We start from the raw sequence: 17,546 nt of genomic DNA on the forward strand, positions 1-17,546 counted from the left end.
GAAACAGTTGATTTGTACTTGCTCAGTTTTGTTTTTCAGATGGGGGTTGTTTCCTGGATGATTTATGTTGTAATAATGAGGAAGATTATATGTAACTGTGGAATTACTGGTTACCACTCTAGAGTTAAGGTTGAGTCAGAAGTTTTCAGTTCAACATGAGTTTTAAACTTTTATTTTAAAAGAGTCTCAATAAAATGGCAAAAAAAGACACAATGTCAGTTTTCAGTATTTGAATTTTTCATGCCAATGCAAACTGATTTGATACAGAAAATATAAGTGTTCAGCAAAGCTACCAAAAAAAAAAAAAAAGAGTTCCAAAATGGGTTGCCTCAACTGTTTTCAGACATTCTTTGCCAAGAAACTAAAGCACTCTGGGATATGTTCTGTGCCAATTAATAAAATAGTAGTTCTACATTAGGTCCTATTTCTTTGTGTCATGGTTTTTCACTTTTTTGCCATAAAAAAATGTAACAAGTCAAACTATACTGAGTGAAACAGTAATGCTGGAACAGCTGCTCAAGAAAAAAAACTCAATCTGGGAGGTATATGTAAGTGAGAGGACTTCCCCATCAAATATCTCTGTAGCCTAAGGGAAGTTCCCTGAACTTGGAAAGAGACTGATTTCAACCCTTATCTTTACTAACTAGATTATAATCCAATGTACCTCACTACTATTATTGACAAAGGCCATGAACTCCAACTCAGAAGGTGGTCTAACTTTATAAGTGAACTGGCACCTCAGATATATTATGCCAGGTCTCTGCAGAGAAAGTAAAGTTTAGAACTCAGGACTCTGATATGGCAGGGTCAAACCTTAGCTACTCAGTCACACTACTTTTCAGACAGTACTGTAGTTGGGATAACCAAAGCACATTCAATCTAAGACACTTCTACTCTTGGCTTTGTGGGAAGCCAGGATTCCTAATCTCCACTAGGATACTGCTGTCCAGTTGTGTAATCCCACCAGGAAAGCATGGGTCAAGACATCTCATAGAGACTGACTAAACAGAGGCTAGCAATTACTTCTACTGTTTTTAAGATCTGAACTGGGAGTCTGAAAATCCAGTTCCAACCCCTGTTGACTCACTGAGAGGGTAGTATGGTTGCATGCAACAGACTGTGTGAATGAATAAATCTGTTTTTAATAAGACACCATGGGAAAAATCAAGGACACAATTATCTATAAATTATAGCATGACACTCAAATACAGGTATCTCATGTGTCAGTCACTGTCATCATCTCCTCCCCCAACGTGACTTTGTACCACAGTGGATAGGTCAACATCAAACCCAACTCAAAAAAACTAGGAAATAAACCTTAGTGACAGCTAAAATTGAATCAGGATGCACCCTACCAACTCAAAACATTACACAGAGCAATGTTTCGCAATCTTTGATACCAGAGACCTGCTTGCTGCATTCCTAAACTCTGTCAGGGAGATCTCAGGGACCAGCACCAATCCACAGACTGGTCATTTAAAAAAAAAAAAAAACACCACCCACACACACTGGCCTAGAGCACTCCCACACTTCATAAGGCTTTCACTGCAACCTCCAATAGATACCAAAAAGCAATATGCACACCAACTCACACTAGCACAAGAGTTTACTGATAAGCTCAATACTGGTAAGGCAAAACAACTTCCTAAATATATGCAATGTATGACAGTCAGATTTGAGGAATATGAGGCATGCATTGCTTTTTGTGATCTGTTGGAGGTCAAAGTGAAGGGTTCTAGAGCAGAGGTTCTCAACCTTTTGTCTCTGAGGCCCTGCTCAACATGCTATAAAAACTCCAGGGCCCAGCGGGGAGGAGGGGGAGAGGGGCAGGGGCCTGGGAGAGTTGGAACAGATGTGACAAGAGATCACTAAAAACACAAATAATGTAGTAGTTTGATAAGTACCAGCCACATCTCTATCTGAAGTTCATACAATAGGTTTCTCACTCCAGCAGTCTGGCAACTGAAGACGGAAAGCCTCTGTACTCTCAGTATTCCAAAAATTCAGCTGGACTTGTTATCACTATACTGAAGGGAGAACGAAACCTTTAAGCCAAGTTGTCTGTCCTTCATGCTATTCACCAAAAGAGCCTGTGACTTTGCCTATGTTCTAAGCAAAAGACTCAGCTGACTGCCCAACTGATTTTATTCTTCTCTCAAGAAAAACTAGTAGAAGGCACTTCCTGTGACTATCCTATACCACTAAAATGTAGGAAATAATCACATATGGTACAGAGGAATGGACAGCTGTTCTGTATTTAATTAATTCTTATATCTACTGGACATGGATCAAGCAAATGAGTCAAATTTTACATTGCTGCAGGATGAACTACTAAACAAAGAACCATCCAGAAAACGACTATGTAACAGCTATGTTCTAGCTTCAAAATGGATATTTCTGTTGAGTCATGCAAAGTTTGTAGCCAAAGAACCACTCCACAAAGGGGTCCACCAAAAGTAACTTGCAGAAGTAGGCTCCTTATCAGAGCTAAGACAGCTGTTGTTGAAAATGGCCCAACAGGTCTTTCATAAAATGCTATAGCACAAGAGGTTCTGTACAAAGATACTGGAATATTCCAGGCAAACTTCTCTGAAACCATAAAGGACAGGCCTTATTTTCTCATTAAATGATAAGGGACAACTTGTATGCTGACTGGACATTTCAAATCTTCCAAAAACTTCCCTTTCTGACTGGCCATGTCAGCTTTGCTAACAGGAGGAACCAAGCAACGCTAACAAAAAAAAAAAAAAGTGTACAAAATGCCCTGTGTTGTTCAACACATTGCTCCCTGAAATCAGAACATCTGGATAAGAGAGACAGAGCGACTGCTGCTGCCTAGCCAGCAAGAACACCTTGTTCCTGACTAGCACCTTATTCATTGTCTTTTAAGAGACTAAAAACAGCGCTATCATAATTCCCTCAGTCACCTAAAATCCTAAATGAACTCTCCCAAGAAACCAGCCATTGAGACTGTGAAGCTCATGAACTCACCTTTGTGCCAGTTCCAACTGATGCTTATAAAAGTTATTTTGCTACTTATTTACCCAAGTGATGACTTATTTTGTTAGCAGAATTTAGCTTACTGTATGTACCTGAATTAAAAGCCTTTAAATGACTACAACATGTGACGTGTACCTACGTTTTACTAACAAGTGAAGTCTTAGTTGTCTAGGAGTTATATTAAATCAGTAAGTAATTGAGAGCACTGAATCTGCAGGAACTACTTACACTAAGCATAGTACTACTTGTCAGGAGAAAATGTGCTTCCCTACAGCAAAAGTTAGTTGCAAGAAACCCTGAGTGTTTCAAAGAGTTCAGTCTAAAAAATAAATAAAATCACACAGACTGTGGTCAAGAGAATTGATGGCTTTTTAGACAGATGGGAAGAAGTTTTAAATTGGCTCATAAGCTAAAGGATTTTACCACTGTTTCACTGAAGTGGCATAAGAGTTTACTGAACTGATGGAATTGCAGAGAAATTTAAATATCAAAATAATGATTGGCATATTAAACTTTGGAATTAATGTAGGACATTTGTGTGTGTACAAGAGGCAAAACTTAGCTATGAGAAACACCTGGGCAAGGCAATTTTGACATTGATATTTAAGTAACTTGACTATATTTCTAAATGCTACTTCAGAATTGTTTCAACTGACATGAGCAATCTAATAATTCCAGTGGAGACAAGCTTGACTGGAAGTAAATAAGGATGCATATTTAAGGATCCATAGTTCCATATTAATACCAAAATCACCTGGCTCAGACTAGTCAGCATAAAACTAGGATAGAAGTTTGTCTTTGTAACAAGACAAAACCTTGAATTAATTGAATTGCAATAACCAATGTTGAGTTCAATTTGACATTCTCACATCTTTATTTTGCTCTCTGAATTTCCCATTGTCTTCAAAACTATTTTAGCTAATAACCCTCAAAATTCATAATAATTCTCTAGTCTATACTTTAGCCAAGGAACAAAGATCCAAAGAACAGCAAGAAACCGAGTAGAGATAACTGGTTAAATTTAACCTCTCTCTCACAGCTCCAGGACACTGCAACGTGTTCTACGTACAGTAACTCCTTGCTTAACGTTGTAGTTATGTTCCTGAAAAATGCAACTTTAAGCAAAACAATGTTAAGCAAATCCAATTTCCCCATAAAGAATTAATGTAAACAGGGCGGGTTAGATTCCAGAGAAATGTTTTTCACCAGATCAAAAAAAAAAAAAAACCACGAGGGAGAGACACAGTATAAGTTTTAAACAAACAATTTAAGACTGTACATAGCAATGATGATTGTGAAGCTTGGTTGAGGTGGTGAAGTCAGAGGGTGGGATATTTCCCAGGGAATGCCTTACTGCTAAATGATGAACTAGCATTTGGCTGAGCCCTCAAGGGTTAACACATTGTGATAGACACACATCCTGTGTGAGAGAGATGTGCATTGTCCCTTTAAGTACGCTGACCCCACTAAGTACATTGCCTTTTTAAACAGATCAGAAAGTTGAGAGAGCAGCTGCGGTCCCTTCCCTCCATCCTGAGCCCTGTCATGTCTCCCCCCCGCTCTATGGATGGGATAAGCAGGGGGGCAGAAGTAGGGGGACACCATGACATTAGCACCCCTCTTCCCTGCCCCCTCCCCCCCCCACATAGCAAGCAGAAGTCTCCTGGGAGCAGCTCCAAGTCAGGAGCAGCACATGGCAGTGGTGGGGGAAGGACAGCTGAACTGTTGGCAAATTGATAGCCTGCTGGGTGGCTGCTGCATAGGGAACTTAAGGGAGCGAGGAGCTGATAGGGGGCTGCCGGTCCACCCTGGTTCCAAGCCCCCCCCCCACCTCCCCAGCTAGCTGCAACAGGCTGCTCTTCCTGCAAGCAGTGGACAAAGCAGGTGGCTACCAAACATTATAAGGGAACATTGCGCAACTTTAAATGAGCATGTTCCCTAATTGATCAGCAACATAACAATGAAACAACATTAACCAGGATGCTAAAGTGAGGAGTTACTGTAATCCAAGCCCAAGAACTCCACCAAACCAAGAGAACAAGATGGTATTTAAAGCATTAGAAGCTTGGTATGATCCAGTACATTCATGGATTACATATGATATGCAGTTTGCACCTGAAGCAACCCACCATGAAGTGCATTGCAGTAGTAGACCTACATGTCAAAAACATGCATCAGTTACCAGTTCAAACAAGCTAAACAATTGGTTCAGAGAGTGACAAAAAAGTTAAACTCAAACTTCTTAGCCACCAGCCTTCTTGCTCCAGCAACTAGATAACTTTCCTTTTCAGACTGTAACCTGCAAATATTCTTGAGATAAAAGCCAATCTTCGCCATGCCCACATTTTTCATGTACTGGTTTTCTGAAGTAACTCCACTTTCAGATTGGAAGGCTTAGATCTAGGAAGTTTTACTAATACTCTAATCCAACAGGCACTAACAAAAGGAATCTACTGATTAGATTCAAATGTGTTAATGCATATTAATTCTACAGAACCCAAGAGCTACCTAAGGAGTGCAAGGGCTTCTTTTCCTGCTCCCTAGATTTAAAGCTTCCACGTTCATTGACTGTTCCACAGAAGGCAGCATGAATTCTAACAAAAGGCTTTGACTTAGCTGTACAGATCTTCATTACTGGAAACTGTGCCCTAAGCCCCACTGCAACACTCCAAAGAATTCATGTAGATGAATCTAAACAGCACAAACACATACTCCTTCAGCAAAATCAGCAGGATTACAAGTGACATCAAAGTTTAGCAAGCCAGGGTGCGTCCCATAATGCCCTCATATCACATCACTTATCTGCTAGCCAATTATATGAATGTGCACATTTGAACAAACAATTAAAACATCAGGTCTCAGTTTAGACCTTGCAGTTCACATATAACAGTATTTTATTTGTGCAAGAAGCAGATATCAATACATATAATAGTTGAACAAGAGAGTCAGTGTTACCCTATTGCTGCATTATACCAGGACAAAGAAAAACCATTCCACTCAGAGCAAGTAAGACGCTATCATTCCCATCCTGTTTCAGGGGTCCTTTGCCTTATGTTTCACTACCTCTGGGTATCTGGCTCCACAAATGGCCTCATCTTTAAGCAAAGGGGAGCAGAACCCACAGTCCTCTGAAGGATAGGGAAAAATGACACCACAAGCAGAGAATCAGTGAAATGTTTCCCACCTGGGGAAAGCTTGATAGCTGAGCTTTGAAGACCAATGTCAAGTTTGATAGAGCTGATAAGCTAGAGAAGAGTACAAGTTAATTTGAAATGGATACCAGGGGAAAAATTTGGTGACAAAAGAAATTGCAAAAAATTGGTTTTACGAGTGGGGAAGACAGATTAATTTGGTATAGGTGAAAAAGAAATATACCCATGTCTGCATGAACAAGTATATATGGCTATATGTAAAAAGCAGCGCTGTTAATTTGCTGTTAACTCAAATGATCAACGCAAAATTAACTAGATTAAAAATAGTTGTGATTAATTGCTGTTTTAACTGCACTGTTAAATATATTTGAAAATGTAGAAAATTGATTTCAATTACAACACAGAATATAAAGTGTACAGTGCTCACTTTATATTTATTAAAAATATTTGCACTGTAAAAAGGAATAGTATTTGTCAATTCACCGTATCCAAATACTGTAATGGAATCTATCATGAAAACACAACTTACAAATGTAGGTTTTTTGTTACATAACTATACTCAAACACAAAACAATGTAAAACTTTAGAGCCTACAAGTCCATTCAGTCTTACTTCTTATTCAGCCAATTGCTAAAACAAACAAGTTTGTTTATATTTATGGGAGATAATGCTGCCCACTTCTTATTTACAATGTCACCAGAAAGTGAGAACAGGCGTTCACATGGGACTTTTGTAGCTGGCATTGCAAGGTATTTAGTGCATCTGGCATGTAAAGATTCATGTCCTTTCCTGCTTCAACCACCGTTCCAGAGGACATGCTTCCATGCTGACGACGCTCATTAAAAAAATGTGTTAAATTTGTGACTGAACTCCTTGGGGAAGAATTGTATGTCTCCTGTTCTGTTTTACCCGCATTCTGCCATATATTTCATTTTATAGTAGTCTCGGATGATGACTCAGCACATGCTGTTCATTTTAAGAACATCTTCACTGCAGATTTGACAAAAGGCAAAGAAGGTACCAATGTCAGATTTCTAAAGATAGCTACAGCACTAGACCCAAGATTTAAGAATCTGAAGTGCCGTCCAAAATTTGAGAGGGACGAGATGTGGAGCATGCTTTCAGAAGTCTTAAAAGAGCAACACTGATGCGGAAACTACAGACCCCAAACCATCAAAAATGCTGGTGGCATCTGACTCAAAGGATGAAAATGAACATGCATCGGTCTAAACTGCTTTGGATTGTTATCGAGCAAAACCTGTCATCAGCATGGAAGCATGTCCTCTGGAATGGTGGTTGAAGCAGGAAAGGACATATGAATCTTTAGCGCATCTGACATGTAAATATCTTGTGACACCGGCTACAACAGTGCCATGTGCATGCCTGTTCTCACTGTCAGGTGACATTGTGAACAAGCAGGCAGCATTATATCCTGCAAATGTACACAAACTTGTTTTTTCAGCAAATGGCTGAAGAAATAGGACTGAGTGGACTTGTAGGCTCTAAAGTTTTACATTGTTTTGTGTTTGAGTGCAGTTATTTTTTGTACATAATTCTACATTTGTAAGTTCAAATTTTCACGATAAAGAGATTGCACTACAGTACTTGAATTGAAAAATACTATTTCTTTTGTTTTCTTTTACAGTTCAAATATTTGTAATCAGAAATATAAAGTGAGAATTGTACACTTTGTATTCTGTGTTGTAACTGAAATTAATATATTTGAAAAGGTAGAACACATCCACAAATATTTAAATAAATGGTATTTTTTTAATCACACGCTTCATTTTTTTAATCACGTGACAGCCCTAGTTTAAATGGGTTACCTTCATTCCCTCCACCCCAGATCTCAGCTCACATAGAAGAGCAGGAAGACACCCAAAAGGAGCGGAGTTTCCCCAGATACCTGAACACATGGTGGGCAGGGAGCCTGCAAAGAAGCAGGGCTCCTCCAGACGCCAGCACATATAGGGAAGGGGAAAATTCAGGTCTGACAGGCCCCACCACATCTAAATCCCCAACTCCCTCTGCTACTCACTGTTCTCCAACCCCCCCACCCACCCATCTTTTCCCCTCCCATTCCTCTTAATCCCTACCCCCTCCCCCGAGCCTTCTGACCCCTCTTCCCTCTCCTACCACTCATTCCCATAATGCACCCATTCCTTGCTGCAGACCCATACACCTCATCCCCTACTGCCATTCTTGTACAGCTCATCACGTCTCCTCTCCCAGTAAGCATTTCCATGTGTAATTTATTTTCTTTTTGAAGACAGTTTCAGCATCTGACTATTTTACTGTACTCATAACATTTCTCCAAAATTAAAAAACAAAACTACACAGTGACAGGCTGCTTTTTCCCAAAAACGTTTTCAGTTCATTCTCAGTTTTCTGCCCAGGGTGAATCTCAAACTTCAAGTTGCAGGCTCGGAAAGGTGTCCCATTCATCTCAATGAGATGTTCTTAGCTGATAGAGAATACCCCCCATGGTGATTAAAATAGCCTGAAACAATAGCTACAAAACAAGTGACACGAGTGAATCACTTCAATAGGAGTTCCCTTTTCCCCATGCTGGAATTTTTGATGTGTCAAGCACATCTGTTCTCAGCTCCTGACCCCAGTCTCAGCTGTGTTCTTGGTGCTTGCCTTTTCTTAGCTCCCCAGAGAGGGGCAGGGTTTACCCAGATCCTGGCTCACATGGGATGGGAGTTGGGGAGAAGGGCTCAGACACCAACAGAAAGGCAAGCCCCTCCCAGACCCTGGCTCACATGAGGGGAGCAGGGAAGAGAATCACATCCCCAAAGATGGGCAAGATCCCAACACCCACACGGGGGAGGGACCAGGGCTCAGGAACCACTCGTGGGACAGATCCCAGCTCACATAGGGGGTAGGTAGAGGGATTCAGACCCTCCAGATAGGCAAGCCCCTGTAAGACCTGGCTCACTTGAAGAGGAAAAGGGGGGGTTACACCCCTACAGATGAGCTGGGGCCACTAGATTAAGGCACACAAACAGGAGAGGAATGTGAGACTTGACAAGGACTCCCGGCCCCCCATCACTCACTCCCATGTCCCTTCCCAGTGTCCCATCTCCTTACTCCCCAACCCCTCTCTCCCTATTCCCACCTATTCTTCCACCCTTAATCACCTTTTCCTCTCAGTATTTCCTTGTCTCGTTTATTTTATTTTAAAAAAATAGTTTGTGCCCTCTGAATGTTCAGTTGTGCTCAGATTACATCTGACCAAAATAAAAATCTCCTTTTGATAGAGGCAGCATGCCTGTTTGGGGCAACATGCCTGTTTTTTTTTATTTCAGATTTCTGCCCTGGGGATTTCTGCCTCAGTAGATGAGGCTTGGATTTAATGACCACAACATGTCTTTGAAGCCACTCAGGACCTGTGATGCAGAAGTAGTTATCCAGAGAGTTAGCCTCTTTGCACATGCTCAGTAGGCACAGAAATAACCATGAGGCTTATGATCAGCTTAATTGGAAAAGCATAATCTTTTTGAATTAAGATTTATATTTGATTTCCCTCAGAAGGTACACGTAATTTGGGGGTAACCATAAAGCATGGGACACCCTGGTGTGATTAGCTGAGCCCTGGTTTGATCTCAATCTGCGAGCAAAAAGAAGCTGCCAGAATCTCTGAACTTTAAGAAAAGCTGTCTTTCCCCCCAACCCACAGGCGTATCCCCTTAGTGAAATGGCCCCAAATTTAGATCACTAACAGACCCCACACCCTGCATGAGACACACTACATTTCAAAGCAATTCAAATAAACATGCAGATTTTATAGCACTTAGAGACAAGCTTTAAACAGAAAGCTTTCGCTCTGCTATAATTGTTTGTATTACAGTAACAGTCAGGTGCCAGGTACTTTTGGCCAGTACTCCAGCCGCTCCAAAGCCCTCTTTTTCCTTCTGTTAGCAGCGCCTGGTTTTATCTTCTGTTCTCAGAGGGCTTCATTAGCTCTGCTAATAGCGAGTTACAGCAAGTGTCACATTCCCAGAGGACTCCATTAAATTTCATGGCCAAAGCTGCGTACTGTAATGATACTGAAATCCATCCTAATGCAAGTTTTCCCTACATGGACATAACTTCACGCCAGGAACCCTGCACTGACCTATAGGTGTAAGGATGCGTTTCTGCAAGTACTCCTGCACTATAAGTCACATGACCCCCATAACCAGCCAGTCAGCATCTAAGTTTCCCCATCATTCAAGTGCTTTTATTTTGCTGAACGTTGTCTCAAACAGCTCTCAAAAAACTGGGAAGAGCCCGATGGACTGGAAAGAAAGAGGCTACTATTCCTCCATGAGGAACGTTTCATTACAGCAGCACACACAGACCCGTAATTGTGGAAAAGAGAAAAGGAACTCTTACAATGAATACACGCCACCATGCATACAACATCTTGTATCTAATCTGCTCATCTTTATTCCATGGCTGTCTCACCTCTATGCCAGATGTTGACTTGCTTAGTAGTGTTTGACTAGACACCAAGTCTAGAGTCCAACATTTAGACTGTGAAAAATTGTTTTTAGCCACTCCCTTCTTCCCCCATACAGTGATTTAGACGTTTCCATGCAGTGCTGGAAATTCAAACAAAACAGCACCATGTGTGCCAAGAAGGAGTAAAACTGACTAGTAAATTAAATCATTAAAACTGAAAACTAAAAATATGAGTTAAAAACAAACTTTTCCTTGCACACGTTAAGTATCAATGTTGAAAGTGCTCGTTGAAATTCCTGAGCTCCCTAACTCTGCCAGTACTCCCCTGTTTAAGTTCAGTGGTTCATCACCTCTCAAACCAAGGCCATATCTACACTACAGGGGCTGCAGCGGTACAGTGACAGGCTGCAGTTACACCGCTGTAGTGCCACAGAACAGATGCTTCCTACAACAGAAGGGTTTTTCCATCACTGTAGGTAATCCACCTCTAAGCGCCTGTAAGAATTATTCCACTGACCTAGCCACATACACACAGTGGATTACATCAGCACAGCTGTGGTGCTCAGGGATGTGACTTTTTCACACCCTGGAACGCTGTAGTTACATTGACCTAACTTTTAAGCATAGACCAGGCCAAAGTGAAAAGCAGCCTTAGCAAATGAAACTACTTTCCAGAAGGAAAAGGAGTACTTGTGGCACTTTAGAGACTAACCAATTTATTTGAGCATAAGCTTTCGTGAGCTACAGCTCACTTCATCGGATGCATTCAATGAAGTGAGCCGTAGCTCAAGAAAGCTCATGCTCAAATAAATTGGTTAGTCTCTAAGGCGCCACCAGTCCTCCTTTTCTTTTTGCGACTACAGACTAACACGGCTGCTACTCTGAATACTTTCCAGAAGGCAGCCAGCAATACATCTCACACTGACCACAATCTTGCAATACAATAAATAGGTTTTTGCCATTTCACCTGTCCTCAAAGTAAACCTGGAGGTTTGTCCTGTTAGCCTGAACTGGGTTAAGTTAGGGCTTTTACTTCTACATCAGACAATTCAGATAGCTTGCCCAATAAGCATATATCTTGTAACATTTATGCTCCAGCTAGTTTTTGTGATTGATCTTCTGACATTAAAATCACAAGTCTCAGATTCCAGATCGACCACACGGTTGCTGCCACGTGGAGGGTAGACACAACCCTTCCACACATCTTATTGCAAGGCTTTGAAGAGGTTCTCCTCTTGCTTCGAATAAACTATGCTCGGAAAATAGGATGCTGTGTACTGAACCCATGTGATCGGATAGCTAACAGAGGCTTCTATTATTCAAAAGTGAATGTGGCGGGGTGGGGGGGGATTGGGATTCTAGAAACTAGCCATTTCAACGAGTAAGAATGGGTGGCCAAAAGCAAAACTAATTTTGCCACCACACCCTTATTTTTTACAAACTGATTTTTTTTCATAAATCTTATTCATCAAGACCAATTAATTGCTTTAAAAAAAAAACAGAGCCACTAACCCACCATCCGGGCACAACCCCACCGAATCAGTGCGCCTGCTGAAAGCAAGGGGAAAATGTTTATAAAATTGAATTTGTTTTACTTCCAAAGCTCTATCAAAGAATGAAAAGATTTAAAGTGATACAGTCTTTCCCCCAAACACTTTCCCCAAAGGGTTTTTCATAACTGCTTCTCTCCTGTGTAGCAGGTTCTTTTCTCAGCTACCCACCGAAGGACTAAAGTCCAGACTCTCAAATCATAAATACATTAGCCTTTGAAAAATGACTTCTTTCCAATTGAAAATGTAAATTTTACTTAGACATTTGGTTCATTAAGTACATTACTTAATGCAAACCCTGAAGACTTGACCCACAAAATTTCTTTGTCTCCACACCAGAAAAATCTTGACAAACAGGGTCTCTGGAGAGGCAGAAGCAAGTCTATTCCTTTCATATATTTCACAGCAGGATTACACAACTACATAACCTTGAAATGGATTTTCAGAAATCTAGTAGTGTTCTAATACTTAGTACATTGGGACACATGAATGTTGCAGTGTCTGAAACAGCAGCACAAGTGCTGGTCTGATGAGACCATCAGAGGGGCCTCATTTTTTATTTTGTAATCTGCTGGAATGAAGCAAGATCACTGAAAACTCACCACCTCAAATATTCAATTAAAGGTTCTCTATGGTCAGTTTTCACTAAGTCTTAGAGAAGACACTAGCATTATGAGCCCACTGCCAACTGTTGCTACTGATAACCACCCCTTCACTACCTGATCAATGGCAACTCAGGCACCTGTACAAAAGGCTTTTAAGGACTTCTTGTGATGTCTTGTCCTTTACACCCAGTGTACAGGGGTCATAGTGGGGGCAAGAATCTCACCCACAATTATTAAAATGCTAATGAGCATCAGCGTCTGCCCACACTAGAACCACCACCATTACTACTCATCATGGAACAGCACTGGTGAGAGAAGTTAGAAGAAAAATGGTCAAATTGTTTAGACAGGCCTTAAGACCTGATGAGGGTTAACTAAACTGTTTCAGCAGTGAGGATAGTTAATGTTCCAAGGGTGACCATGTAGTGATCCAGTGAGCCATAAACATTACTGGTGTACTAAAGAGGTAGGTTATTTTACAGTGAGAGGTTTTCAATTAGGAAAGCACCTTTATCATTGATGAGAACACACTTGATTAACAAATCAGATCATTAACAGAAAAACATTCACCATAAGAGTTGCTGCTATATCAGGTTTCAGAGTAACAGCTGTGTTAGTCTGTATTTGCAAAAAGAAAAGGAGTACTTGTGGCACCTTAGAGACTAACCAATTTATTTGAGCATAAGCTTTCGTGAGCTACAGCTCACTTCATCTGTAGCTCATGAAAGCTTATGCTCAAATAAATGGTTAGTCTCTAAGGTGCCACAAGTACTCCTTTTCTTTTTGCTACTATATCAGTCTGCCATAAAACAATCCCTTCCCCTCCTCACCTCACATTTTAACTGCACTTAGGAAAGTTCAGTTTGATGGCCTGGACTGAGCTGGGATTGATAGTGGGACTGAGCCTTTCACCTCTACATGACTGGTTCAGATTCAGCCCAGCTCAATAGTTACCCTTCAGAGGCCAGATCAAATATTATGACATTTTACCATGCCTGAACTCTTGTCTACAATCTGATTTACTAACCTGGTTTAACAGGTTAGATTAGAATAAATAATATTCAACATATCAGCTATCACTGACATACTGCTAAACAGGACTGTCCTGTTCCACACTGACTACTAAGGTGATCTTTAGGCTGAATGCAGTTAACAGAACCATTGGCAAGTGTACACATATGGTAAAAAGTGTAAGGATGTAGACAAGGCCTAAATGAAATGACTTATCAATAAAATCCCTACAGAACATGTCCACACGACAAAACCATCATCACAACTGGCACTAACTGGAACCCCTGCTGGCCAAGTAACAAATAAGACAGGGTGACAAAGTTTCCTTCTCCCCAAAAAGTAGTCCTTCCAGACACAGTTGAAGCATGCAGAAAGGTGGTGTGGGGAAACTTATTCTGCTTTCTGCCTGTGCACCACCTGAAATCCCAGGAGGCAATTTCCAGTTGTCAATTCAGCACTTCTCAACACGAAAGTTAATAATTTTTCTGTTCTGAAGAATTGTATAGACTGTGTTTGGTAAGGGAGGAAAGTTACACAGTACATAATTAAGAATTTCAAAGACTGATTTCTGTGGAGACCATAATTATTTTCCTCAGATGTTAAAGTGCTCTGACACTGAAGCCCCTCTACTTCCATACCCTATTGCAGTCAAACATGCCAAGTAAAGACTTCATTTCCAAGTCTTAAAAAGAGGATTATACCATAAGGACAACTTTAACAATTAGATCCTTGAAGAGAAAATTAGGTACTTACCTAAAAACCTCCACAATTACACTAATAGGTGCAATTTTAAATAAGGAATAAATATGCAGAACAGTTTCTGAAATGACAAATGTGCATGGCAGTTTACAGATGCAAGGTGGCAAAAGTACATATGTCAAAGAGATTATAATCTAACATTGAGTAATGGCTATATGTCAACAAATATTAAGCTAATATGGAGACACGTCCAAGAAGTCACTGAATCAATTCCACCTTTTTGTCATATAAAATTTAGGAATGTTCATGACAAAATGGGATTACTACTCAATGCTTTAAATATCCTGAAACACCTATAGTATCCTCTATGGTCTACACGGAACAGTGAGCCTCTCAACTTTTACATTTTTATTGTGTTGTTATACATAATGGGTGAGCACTTGGTTGATTACATATCTTGTAAGCGTGTAGTAATACCACTTTTATATCTCTGTACAGTATTATGGCCAAAAAAATACAATTTATTTTTTAAAAGTAACTAATTTAAGTCTCAGTCATGACTGTTTGGGTTTTGTTTATTTGGCAGTACTGAGCTTCTACCAGAATGACTGTTTTTCCTCCCACACAGAAAGTTTCCAGAGATTTGTTTCAGTGTCTTCCTCAACTGCTGAGCTACCTAACATTAATGCTGGAGTGTAGACAGGTTCCCAAGGGAAAGCAAACTAAAAAACCTCCTCTTATGTTACATACTCAAAAGAGTTTTATTCCACCTATAAGGATCAGGAAGGTAGAACCCCCCCCCCCCCCCCCAGACGGACAACAAAGTTCATAGCTTAGAGGAGGCTATGAGACGAGCTCTTGACCCACTTACAATACTTCATCCATATAAAGCACTCTTCAGCCAAGGATCTCAAAGTGCTTTATGGATGTAAGCAAACACTATTACTCCAACTTGATTTCTCGCCTGCCCTCGTGCTGGCATCCGTTCAGATATTTGCCGGGGAACTGGGAGTCTCCCCAACCCTCCTCCCAGGGTCCGCATCCCCTGCCCGGCCTCACCGGAGTGGGGCGAAGGATGCCCCGGAGCCTTCCCACCCGCCGGGGGCCGCGGCCAGGGACCCAGTACCAGAGCTCACGCCCAGCCAGCCCAGGTGGAAGGACACGAGGAAGAGCCCCCCAGAGCCCCCTGCCCTTGCGGGGAAAGAGCCGCGTCCCAGAGCCCCTCCGCCGCGCAGGCCCCGGCTCCCCTCCGGCTACCTACCCCCTTCCGGCTACCGCCTCCGTCCGCGCACTCAGGAGGCCCTACGGTGACAGCGCCTCCACCGCGACCGCCGCTGCAGCAACAGGCACCGCCTCCGCCCGCTCGCTCGCTCGCTCGACTGCCTTATTGCCTAGCTATTAGCACTTGCCCCAGAGCGTCACCATCACACGGGCGGCCACAGCCAATGCCTACTCACGGCACACGCGCAGGCCGCTACGGACGCCTGTTGGCTGAGCTGCCCAAGTGTATCTTGGGGGCTGTAGTCAGAAACTAGGCCGCGCCGGGCTGGGGGCGTAGGAATGCGCATGTGCACGCAGCGCGCTGTGAGCCGCGGCGCTCGTGCGCTTTCACCCTGACCTTTAGTTCAGTTGCGTAACTTGCGTAATGATTCCCAATCCCTTGCTCAGGCTCGTCATAGCCGCGCGACCGGCATCACTCTTTGATTGGCTGAATGAAGTTCGTGACGATCGAGCGGGCTCTTACTGTCTTGCGAGCGAAGCTCGCGCCGGGAGGCTTTGGAAACCTGAGTCGGCGGGGGGGGGCAGGGAGCTTCCAGAGGCTGCCTCGCAGACACACATGTTGCTTTCCTCTGCGGGGGCAGCCACCCCGTCCCTGTGAGGGGTGCTGCTCTGCCACGAAGGGGGAGGTATCCCAGTGGGCAAGTCTCTCAGACATCCTGTGAGGGGCAACGTCCTCCCTGTGGGGGATAAGTGTGTCACAATGCAGTTAGGGACGGGGCGGGGGTCTCTGCATAACACTGCTCCCCCCCCACCCCGTGGAAGTGGGGCGGGGTCACTGTCCCTTTCTCCTCCAAAAAATCTCCACAATGGTAGCAAAATGCAAAAGTGTTTGCAGCATCTTGCCCAAAGCAACAAAGATTTTACAGAAAAATAGTGCACATTATTTAAAAATATATTTAAAAATTTAAGATTCCCAATATAACAGTCTCTGTTATAATATAAAACTTATCACAACAGGACACCCAATCTTATTTTTAAAATACAAAACTCTGAGGGAGGGGGAACATATACATTAAACTTTTATCACAATTATATTTGTACATATATGTACAACATTCACCACACATCAAAATATATTTATGAGACTTCCCTTGTGATGGTAAGTTCATATGTACGCAGTACAGTACATCAAAAAGGCAAATACAGACAGTGAGACAAATACTGTTTCACAATATAATTTAAAAATTAGATCATAGAATCATATAATATCAGGGTTGGAAGGGACCTCAGGAGGTCATCTATTCTAACCCCCTGCTCAAAGCAGGACCGATCCCCAATTAAATCATCCCAGCCAGGGCTTTGTCAAGCCTGACCTTAAAAACTTCTAAGGAAGGAGATTCCACCACCTCCCTAGGTAACGCATTCCAGTGTTTCACCACTCTCCTAGTGAAAAAGTTTTTCCTAATATCCAAGCTAAATCTCCCCCACTGCAACTTGAGACCATTACTCCTTGTTCTATCATCTGCTACCACTGAGAACAGTCTAGATCCATCCTCTTTGGAACCCCCTTTCAGGTAGTTTGAAAGCAGCTATCAAATCCCCCCTCATTCTTCTCTTCCATAGACTAAACATCCCCAGTTCCCTCAGCCTCTCCTCATAAGTCATGTGTTCCAGTCCCCTAATCATTTTTGTTGCCCTCCGCTGGACTCTTTCCAATTTTTCCACATCCTTCTTGTAGTGTGGGGCCCAAAACCGGACACAGTACTCCAGATGAGGCCTCACCAGTGTCGAATAGAGGGGAACGATCACGTCCCTCCATCTGCTGGCAATGCCCCTATTTATACATCCCAAATGCCACT

At 42.1% G+C, this 17,546-nt stretch overlaps 1 protein-coding gene across 6 annotated transcripts in view; it reads right to left on the reverse strand.

Moving 5' to 3' along the window:
* The window catches only part of ADIPOR2 (adiponectin receptor 2), a 64,557-nt gene extending 48,630 nt beyond the window's left edge, over positions 1-15,927 (reverse strand). For 2 of the 6 annotated variants that reach the window (XM_073320249.1, XM_073320258.1), the window contains exons 1-2: positions 15,728-15,867; positions 14,521-14,587 (exon numbers count right to left, since the gene is read on the reverse strand). The gene's annotated coding sequence lies outside the window, so the exon portion shown is untranslated. The other 4 variants (XM_073320240.1, XM_073320265.1, XM_073320283.1 and 1 more) reach the window with 3 other exon arrangements.
* Between the last annotated feature and the right edge of the window lie 1,619 nt (positions 15,928-17,546).

Source organism: Lepidochelys kempii, chromosome 1 (genome assembly GCF_965140265.1).
Source record: "Lepidochelys kempii isolate rLepKem1 chromosome 1, rLepKem1.hap2, whole genome shotgun sequence".
Lineage (NCBI taxonomy): Eukaryota > Metazoa > Chordata > Testudines > Cheloniidae > Lepidochelys > Lepidochelys kempii.